At 32.3% G+C, this 11208-nt stretch overlaps 1 long non-coding RNA gene across 1 annotated transcript; it reads left to right on the top strand.

The window, feature by feature from the left end:
• Positions 1-9555: 9555 nt before the first annotated feature.
• Positions 9556-10643, top strand: LOC128286619 (uncharacterized). The gene is made up of 2 exons (XR_008277239.1): positions 9556-9634; positions 10456-10643. It is a non-coding gene; the product is annotated as an uncharacterized LOC128286619 (long non-coding RNA).
• The last annotated feature ends 565 nt before the right edge of the window (positions 10644-11208 follow it).

The following is an 11208-nucleotide window of genomic DNA, read 5'->3' on the forward strand; positions in this document are numbered from 1 at the left end:
CCATTAAAATTAAATATTTGTATAAGATAATACGGGACTTTGAATATGATTATTGTATCTTCACCATTAAATTCTATCTACTTAAAAATGATATTGACTTTTTCATCCATGGATTTTGCCTTGAAATAGGCAAATGAGAGGTGAGGAACTCCATGGATTAAATATTGAAGAACTACAGCAGCTAGAAAAATCTCTGGAAATTGGGTTGAGCCGTGTGATGGAGAAAAAGGTTTAATGGACATGTGCATGTTCTTGATGTGTTTGTTTGCAGTCTTACATGCATCTGTTTACATGTTTATATTCATATCTCTACTACTGTGTCATCATACTCATGTTTCAAATGGCATTTAGTCAACATAATCAATTACCATTATCTTACTTGTTGTAAAATAATCAGTTTAATATTGTCGTAAATTAAAAACAAAAATATTTAGGTTTTGATAACTTCAATGAATCAATATCTCTTAGTTTGGTTAAGTTTCATTATATTCATTTGATTTTAATTATAATTATTTTTAATTTTACCTTTTATTTAATATTTTATAATAAAAATCTTATATAACTTTTTTTTAATTTTTAATAAACTACTTACTACCTCAATTTCTAAAGTAAAATATTTGAAGTATATTTTATAATTTTTAATGAAGCAATTTCGTGCTCTAATTAACCTGCTAGTGCATCACTAATGAAGGTATCTCAACTTTGATTAATTACTTGCTTTATATGTTATCAAGATACTGATGCAATGATCTTGGTTTTACCAACTTTATATTGGTGAATGCAAATCTATCATTGTTACACAATTGTTTGCTATTATTTGCACTACAAAGTACTTTTTAGTTAGTAATTCGGTACTAGTGTTTCAAGCCTTTCTTGGTCTTTGTCACATAAATGCTAGTGTGAGTATCTCAGCACTTTGAACAGATCTTTTGGTGAGCTTTTCTTGGTCTTTGTCACATAAAATGCCCAATCCTTGGTGGTTTAATCTTGATGTTTCAGGTTGGAAGAACTGTATGAAAGAAATTAGTTAAATTGCTGCTGTTAATGAGGTCCAGAAGTGAGTAAATTAATGTTTGAAATATCTTTGTATGGTGGATTGAATGCTGCTATATATTGTTGTTCATTACCGAATTAATGCTGAAACTAAGCTAATTAAACGGTGGATAATTTGCTGTCGATTATGATGGAAATGACTATTAAATGTTTAAAATTCCTCTTATTTAATTAATGGTTACTGCTGTTTAAATGCTATAAATTGAAGTGTTTAAATGTTGTAAATTGAAGTATTTAAATGCTGTAAATTGAAGTGTTTAAATGTTCTTTATGTAGCATTTTAAGAACTTCAAAGCTCACAGATGATTTGTTATACTCTATATGAGTTCATTGATTCTATGTTTTTGCAATTTTAGGTATGATCATGGGTGCAGCAGCTTCAACTGACAAGGACTTGTGCAGGTCTGGAGTTGGTCAATCAAGAAGCTTTGTTGGAATTAAACTAACAAGTAATTGTATTATGCTTGTAGTTGAAGTTTCTTATAGTGAACATGTATCACCCTTATCCCGTAACCATCGCTGGAATAGGTAAGGGGCATTACCGGACTTGTAACTCATGCCAGATCAGTAAAATTTTGAACATTTTCTTGAAGTAAAGATCATTCAATTGGATAATTGCTAGACACAACCAGGGATAAAATTTAAAAACTTATAAAAGTAAACATTCAAAAGATGTCATATTCGCATGGCTTATATACATTAACCAAAATATCCTCCCACTACTAGTCTATTCTATACATGCCATAAGATAATCCAAAACATAGCAGTACCAAACAGTGGATAGTGATAGTGTGACAAGTTGCTGACGATCCCCGAGCAAAAAGGCCAGAATCAACAATCTATAAAACAGAGAAACATAATAACAGAGTAAGCTTTTGTAAGCTTCGTAAGTCTTAAGCAATTTAAAACCAGTGAACTCAAATATAACCAATTGGTTTATTTGATTCACATATAACATTTCATTTCATATCTATAGTTATCCTCATCGGACAAATCAAAATGTATATCTCCCAATATCCTATAGTATTTCTCCATAACCGAGTACTCACATATTCATATGGCATTTTCATATTTGCTTTTCACTTTACAATCATGATTTAATTCTGATGGGTCTAACATGTACAAGTATTTATCACATACTTGACCAACCAAATTAAAAGTCGATCTTACGAATTCTCATATAACCTCTTTCTAGGTATACTACCCTTTTTGGCCGAATATACACAATTATGTAATACACAATAAGCAGATAAATTCTCACTTGATAGTGATCTCTTATAAACATAGGTACATTACATATTTTCACCTAACTTTTCACATTGACCAAATGCACAATAATCATAGAACAGTCTTATTGCTTTACTCACATATGCATCACATAACGACCTTGTGATTTAATCCAAATCAAGCTTAAATATAATCTCAAAATACATACCTAAACAACTTAACGCATTGAACATATGTATTACCAATTGTTACTGTGAAGTCGTATAATCTTATGCTTTACTCGAATCTTCAGTGAGACCTTTAGCTCGAATAATCCCCACATGTAGTTATCGGGTCTTACCCGGACAAAATCTCCACACGTAGTCATCGGGTCTTACCCGGACATAATCTCCACACGTAGTCATCGGGTCTTACCTGGAATATATTTCCAAGTTTCATGTACATTTAATCACATGTTACAACATTCACATCGACTGTCATATTTGTAATTCATTTGCCTCATCAAATATCTAATAATACACACCTTTCACATTTGGTCATTCGGCCACAATATAAACACATCTCCTACATATTTCACATTAGCCATTCAGCTTTACCAAATATACATATCTCATACATATTTCACATTAGCCATTCGGATTTACCACATATATATATCTCATACATATTTCATGTTAGCCATTCGGCTTTACCACATATACATATCTCATACATATTTCACATTAGCCATTCGGCTTTACCACACATATATATATTTATCTTGTACATCAATTTCAGCAATAGCTTATAAGCAACTCAAATAGTTTCATCAATGTTTACAACAAAATCACATATTCACTACAAGTTGTTTTCCTGAGCAATAGTCACTAAATTATTTATAACTGGAGCTAAAAAACTCAAAATCAATTGCCGTTAATTTTCCCTGAATATAGACATATATATTCCATCCATAAAATTTTCAGAATTTTAGGTTTGGCCAATCAATACCAGATTTTTCTTAAAGTTTCCCCTGTTTCACTGTTTGACTAATCTAAGCACTCTTCACTATGAATCAAATTTCTCATTGTACAGAATTCAAAATATGTTCTATTTGATTTCATTTGAAACTAGACTCATTAAGGAGTCTAAGCATATAAATTTTATCTTATAACCATTTTTGTACAAATTATAAAGATTTTCTAAAAATGTAGCAGGGATTTTGAGTCATTCGACACTATCTCACACAACTTTAAATATCTCTTTATAGGAAATTTCTTTGCTTACACGGTCTCTTTTATAAAAAATTAGACTAATTAATCTTTGATTACATATTTTATTCAGCCTATAATTCCACACCAAAAATTTATGGTGATTTTCTAATCACATTATCGTCTTTGTCCTAAGCAAATTATTACAATTTGCTCTTAAATTTCCAAGTCCAAACACTTATGAACTTACCATTTGAATTTAAAACATATCATGGCCACATCATATCTTATTAAATCAACTCATTATGTCCTATTATGATTGAATTTACTCAACGTTTAATCACTTAAAACTTACCTCGGATGTCATTGAACAATTACGGGTTGATTAATCAACTAGTTTCGCTTTCCCTTTATCCAAAATTGGCTCCTTATGCTCTTGAGCTTGATTAACAAATTCAACTTATCACATCTCTATTATTTAAAACCACATTTGGCACATATAAAAAAAAAAAACATTGATAAGTCTCAAAACACAAACACCACTTATCAAAGTCATCTAATTTACACACTTCACATGGCACTACTACATTCATTAACCTTACTTTCATACAACCAATCTTCATTGACTGAATGCTCCCACACTTATATATATACTCTTAGACTGTAATATAACATCAGTGCACATGCTGCTCATATAGCCGAATATCACTTAACTAATTAATAAAAAATCTTTTAATACTTAATTCCACAAGTCCGTTCGGCATTAGCTCATCCAACTCATTTTTTCCATTGACAACCTCTATAACTACAATTTATTCACATTCTTATTCATGTTACATTCGGCCATTGTAATTAAAAATATATATATATATAATTACACAATGATCACATTGGTCGATTATAAATTCTCAATTAAATCACATATATCATTTACAAGCTCAAACTCATCCTTTACCTCATTTCTCTCTTTAATTCATATTCGAACACTCAATTATACCTTAACTTATCCATTTCTTTCATTTAAACAACCCACATAACTTATTCATTCATGAACACATTCGGTACTATGCATGTTTACAAATATTTCTTGGCACCTTTATCACATTTTCACAATCGGCATAACCATGTTACCAATCTAATACATCAAAACTTACTTATCCAAGACTACATTCAGCATATATATATTCACATAAACACAATAGCCGAACTCTTCATGAAGTTACCGAGACTCATCATTTGCTATTTAACACACACTCACATCCAATCCTTTTTATTAAACACTCAAAATCAACCATCTTCATGCCTCATCACAAAAACATCAAAACACCAACCAAGACACTCTACAACCCATAGCCGAATGCATCACTTCAAACCAATAACAAAAATTGAGTCATGGGCTATGAAAGGAGCTTAGCAATTAACTCAATTTCACATAAATTATCAAGAAATAAAATTAAACATACCTCCAATTAGAATCACCAAGGCCAAATATCAAAGAGCCCTTTTGTTCTACCTTAGATTTTGAGCTTGCTCCATTGCCGAAATCCTCAAAGCATTTTTCTTCCTTCTTTCTGAAACATTCGCAAGAACAAGGCAAGGATGTATGGCCTTCTTTTTTTTTTTTATTCATTAATCTAACCCATTAACCATTATAATATTAATATGTAAGGCATATATGGCTATTCCACCATCACCATGGTCGGCCACTTACTTAAAAATGGGGAATTTGACATGCAAATCCCCATATTTTAAGCCATGCAATATTTGACCACTACACTTCAACCTATCACAATTTCAATGTTTTCACATAAGTCCTTTTTAATTAATTTCACATTTAAAAGACAAAATCAAAGCATGAAATTTTCACACATACACTTTCACTTATAATAGGCATAAAATATAACATTTAATTATTCTTGTGGCTCGATTTTGTGGTCCCGAAACCACTTCTCGACTAGAGTCAAATTAGGGCTGTCACAGAACATCATGTTGTTTGTTCGATAGAAGTTTCAAAGATTTTACTTTTTAGAAGAAAGTGTATTGTAGTCATTAGATTGTGTTTTCAAAGATGATTATGTTAACATTTTGATCAAACATTATGAAAAGTTCTCTTGTTAAAGTTTTTGAACTCAAAAATAATTTAAAATGTGTCCATGGTTAGGTCATTTAAATCTTGTATGATCATTTAAGGTAAGAATGTAAATGAGTTGATTAAAAAGAAAGTTGAATTTGATATGGTCTTTAGTGGCGTTTTTGGGGAAAATATCGCTAAAGGTCATGTCTTTAGCGGCGTTTGAGGAGAAAGCGCCGTTAAAGGTCATGTTCTTTAGCAGCGTTTCTGGAAAAGTGCCGCTAAAGGTCATGTTCTTTAATAGCGTTTTTATTAGAAGCGTCGCAAAAAGTCATGTTCTTTAGCGGCGTTTTTATGAGAAGCGCCACTAAAGGTCATGTTCTATAGGGGCATTTTTATTAAAAAAATTAGCAGCGTTATCTACAGATTCTTACTTTTACCATGCACATTTTACCTTCTATTTCTTTTTCCACATGTCTCTTGTTATGAACAACCATACCTTTATCCCTACTCGTAGACCTATAATTTTGAAACTTGGCGAGTTGTTGCCCAGATTGTCATACTTGATTCTATGTCAATTGTACACCTATCCTTAATAGAACTCCCATTACATGGTACCCTTTAGTTGATTCTCATATCTCATAATAGTTCTGGTGAATTTAGTGACATTCCACCCTTAGGCCACTAGTAAAAACCCATGCCACCCTTGTGACAGCCCTAAAGTGACCCTAGTCGGAAAGCGGTTTCGGGACAGCTAAACCGAGTCACCAAATTATTTAAATATGATATTTATTGTTTAAAATATGTGAATATGAATGTGTGAAAGTTTAAAGCTTCGATTTAGTTAATTGCATGTGAATTTAGTTAATAGGACTTATGTGTGACACTTTTGAAATGTGATAGGTTAATCTATAAGGATCTATTAGTGCATGTAATCAAAAGGGTGGACTTGCATGTCAATTCCCCCCCTAATTAGTAGTGGCCAGCCATGAGCATGAGGGTGGACAAAATGTTATGGCTAAAACATGTCATAAACATGTTGGGTTAATGCTTTATGTTAAGAATAATAAAATAAAGAACATGGGCAATAAAATATTAGTGTTAGTAGGAGGAGAAACAAAAAAAAAATGTGTGTGGTTGTTCCCCATTTTGCCATAACTAGAAGAAAAAAAGGGGCTTCATTCTTTGGTTCTTCTTGGCCGAATTGAAGAAAGGAAGAAGAGAGGTTTCGGTCACCTTGAGCTTAAGGGGAGGTTAGTATGTTGTGTTAGATTCTTAAATTTTAAACTTGTTTCTAGTTAATTAGCTAATTTCTTACACAACCCATGGCAAAATTTTGAAATCTTGGTGATGGCTTGAGCATTCGGTTTTAGTTATTAAAGGATGAGATTGGGTTATAATCTTTATGTTTTATGAAGAATTGTTGAAGAGAAGGGTTTAAGTAGTCAAATTATAAATTTTAATGCTCATGAGTACAATGGCCAAACATAGATTTGTCTAAAGAATTGAACAAATGCCGTGTGAGTGATTGAAATGAATGAGTTGGAGGTTGGATCATGTTAAGATTCGACCTTGTACATAAACATTAAGAGTTTGATGTTTTGTGATTTTGGAAGGTAAATAAGGTTATACACAAGATAAATACTAAGATTTTGGTTGACTTTTTTTAGTGAGGTTCGCCAAGGACCTTATGTGCAAGTTTATTCGGTTTAAGTAGAGTAAACGTGATTGGTAGATATGAAGTAATGTGTATATTGGTTCGGCTGCTAAGCAAGGAAATAATTGTTGGTAACATAGTATCTACGCACTTATGAATATATATATATATATATATGGTATTTTAAGTATAATTGTTCATTGATAAGGTTGGTTAATAGTTCAAGTAAGGATTATTATATTTGATATGTACATGAATTGAGGCAATAGGTTCGGCAATTAGCTTAAGACATACGGGTAATATCATATGTCTGATCATAGTTAAACATTCGATAATTGTGATTCTTTGGCTACAATGTTTGAATATCGCCATGGGAAGAATATATGATCGGTTGCCTAATATTAGTTCGAAATGAATCTAAATAAATAGATATTTGTATATAGTAAAGTTGGATAAGTAATTGAATAAATTTATTTGTTTATTAAGCTCAAGAGCTTAGAGGATCAAAGTTGGATAAGGGAAAGGAAAAAGTGATCGAATAGCCGCCAAAATCGTTCGACCACATCCGAGGTAAGTCTTTGAGTAATGGAGCTTAGATTATGATTCGATTAGATCATGTTTTAAGTAAATCAAAATCATGCTCTTGTATGTAGCTATTGAGCTGAAAATGATAAGTGACTTGTGTTTGAATTCTAGTTATGAAATTGAAATAGAGATGTGTCATGATTTATTGATATGTGCATGGATATTCGGATGATAACCGGGCTAAGTCCTGAAGGCATTTGTGCTAATGACTAATTCCGGGCTAAGTCCTGAAGGCATTTGTGCAAGTTACTATAACCGGGCTAAGTCCCGAAGGCATTTGTGCGAGTTACTATAACCGGGCTAAGTCCCGAAGGCAATTGTGCTAGTTACTATAACCGGCTAAGTCCCAAGGCATTTGAGCGAGTAGCTATATCCGCTAAACCTCGAAGGTACTTGGTTGGGAATGAGCGATCTTGCTGTAATAATTTCAATTAATACGCTCGTAAAATCCCAACGATGAGGTACGTTTCGTATATGCATTTGAATAGTGATTCCGTTTAAATATTATTCGCTCAGTCGATTAATGAGCTTCCGGCCTTTGGTTAAGTTGATCCCTTATGTATGAATATAAGGGTTGGAAATGTGAAGTAGGACTGATTTTTTTAAAATATGTGTATATGAGATTATCCGTTTAGTTATATGAATGCTATACTTCAGTTGTGCCTAATTTCATTGCTCAAAACTTACTAAGCATTAAATGCTTATTCCGTTTCTTTGATTCTCTGTTTTATAGATTTTGGTTCATCGGCTATCGGACTCGGGATTGTCGAATTCGAAGTCGTCCACACTATCAAAGCCCTTTTGGTACACTTTTGGTTGAACTCTAAAAATGGCATGTATAGGTGTAATATCCTGAATTAGGGCTTAATCGGAATAGTGGTTTCGTGACCACAAATCCGAGATAAAAATAATTATTTTACAATGATTTTGATGTTTATGATATGATTGCATGATTGTGTGAAAATTTCGTGATGAAATTCTATGCCTAAAGTGCTTAAATTGAAAGTAGGGACTAAATCGAATAAGTTGCAAAACTTGCATTCTAGAAGTTTTTAGTATGAAATTGTTTTGGAATATTAATGAGGAGGTCTTAAATAGCAATTTGACCAATTTTAAGTTCATGGACAAAATTTGACATGGAAGGAATTTTTGGAAAGTTTAGTAGTAAGGGTATTTTAGTCATTTAGTTATTAAAATGAATTAAAAACAAAATTAAAAGCCAATTTTTGTCCATCTTCTTCATTAGGCCGAAATTTCAAGGGTTCTCCATAGCTAGGGTTTGTTTCAAGCTTCCAAGCTCCATAGTAAGTGATTCCAAGCCCCGTTTTTAATGATTTTTATGTTTTTGAGATCCCTTAACTCGATAAAGCTTATGTTAGCAATAATTTAACCTAGGGTTTATATTTGGAAAAATACCCATAGATGAAATTTGTGTATTTTGATGTTTTATGATAGAATATGAAGTTTTAAATTATGTTAGACAACTTGTACTACTCGATTTTAAGCAAAAACGAGTAAAAGGGCTTAATCGGTAAAAATACCTAATAGTCACAAGTACATGTTAGAGTGAGAATTTGATGTTGCCATAGAAGAGATAAGTGATCAGCATGTTGTAAAACATAAGAATAAGGAATAAAGTTTAATCCCGAGCCTAGGGGAAAAATGTAAATATGCAAAAGTTTAGGGTAAAATTGTAATTTTGCCAAAATTTGAGTTAAGGATTAATTTGATAATGTGAGTATTAAATAAGCTAAATGTGTTATTTTAGATCAAGAAAGACGTGGAATCGACCTCAATCGAGGAAAAGAAAAGATTGTGGACTAAATTGCAAAATCTTTGTATTTTGGTACCAAGGTAAGTTCATGTGTAAATGTAGTAACATAATTGTCATTTTAAGCAATTTAATGTTGTTTATATGATATGATGCTGATTATTATCATGAAATATTATGCTTTGTGGTTATTGTTGAATAACATGTAATTATGTGAATTACTTGATGAGTATGAACTATCACCGAAGTATCAATTTCGATATTCCGTGGAAGATGGCAAAGATGTGTGATCGAGGAAACGCCCGTTTGAACCTTAGGAATAGATTAGGATACAAGTGACATGTCACTAGGATGGTTGAGCATCCGAACTCGTTGAGTTGAGTCCGAGTTCATTTATGGATGCGAATATCCGAACTCGTTGAGTTGAGTCCGAGTTCGTGAAATGTAACTAGGCATCCGAGCTCGTTGAGTTGAGTCCGAGTTCACTTATGGATGCGAACGCCCGAGCTCGTTGAGTTGAGTCCGAGTTCGCTTATGGGCGGGTTACATGATTGCTTGATTGTATATATGGCACTTATGTGCAAGTTATCCATGTATCCTAATTATATTCGATGTGTTCAACGGGTAAAGTTCTACTCAAATGGAGGAAAATTTCGAGATGTAAAGAGACGATTGGTAAGTGATATGAATTGGATATTTTGGACAGGTATGTATTTAACCCTCGGGTTGAGTATTGATACAACCACGATAAGGTAATAAGATGATGAAGAATGATTAAAATGTGATATGTGTTTTAGTGATGTATGCTAATGTTGACTGGTATAACTGCTTGTTATGTTACTTATTATTTACATATGAACTTACTAAGCATTTATGCTTACTCCCTCCTTCTTACTCATTGTAGTTTTGGACAAGCCAGCTCAGGAGTCGGGATAGGTCGAAGGCTCAGTCACACTATCCAGAAGACTTTTGGTAAATGGCTTGTAAATTTAAGTATGGCATGTATAGCAATATACCCATTTTGTGTAAATGATCTTATGGTATGGTTGTGAAATGGTTGAGGAAATGCTTGATAATGATAAATTATGAAAATGGTTAGTTTAGATTATGTTTGATGTTAAGGAAAACTATTAAGATACTTAGTGCATAAAAACTCATAAAAAGGATGAAATTTACCATAAACAGAATACCGCAGCAACACTAATGCGAGTTTGAAAATTTACTAAAAATCATAGAAATTGAATTTAGTGGTGAACTACATATCAAATTGAAGCTTATTATGTCTAGTTTCACATGAAACAAATGAAACAAGTAAAGGAAGTATATGTTAGAAGATATTTGAATTTTAGTGAAATAGATTCATAGCAGTTTCTGAATCCCCTGTTCCTAATTTATAAATTCACCATAAATTGTAAATATATAATTAGGTGGTGTATTTTATATCCTCAGAATCCTTATTGAGTCTAGTTTTATTAGAAATAAACCTCATAGTCATATGAATTTTTTACAGAGAGAAATGTGGTTCGTAGTAAACAGAGGTCAGACCAGTCGAGTCCTGAAACAGGGGTAACTTTAACTAATAAAATGTACTAATTGGCCCAACAAAAAATTCTAGAAAAAAAATTATTAGATAGGTATATGAGTCTAGATTTAGGGA

Source organism: Gossypium arboreum, chromosome 13, assembly GCF_025698485.1.
Source record: "Gossypium arboreum isolate Shixiya-1 chromosome 13, ASM2569848v2, whole genome shotgun sequence".
Taxonomy (NCBI): Eukaryota; Viridiplantae; Streptophyta; class Magnoliopsida; order Malvales; family Malvaceae; genus Gossypium; species Gossypium arboreum.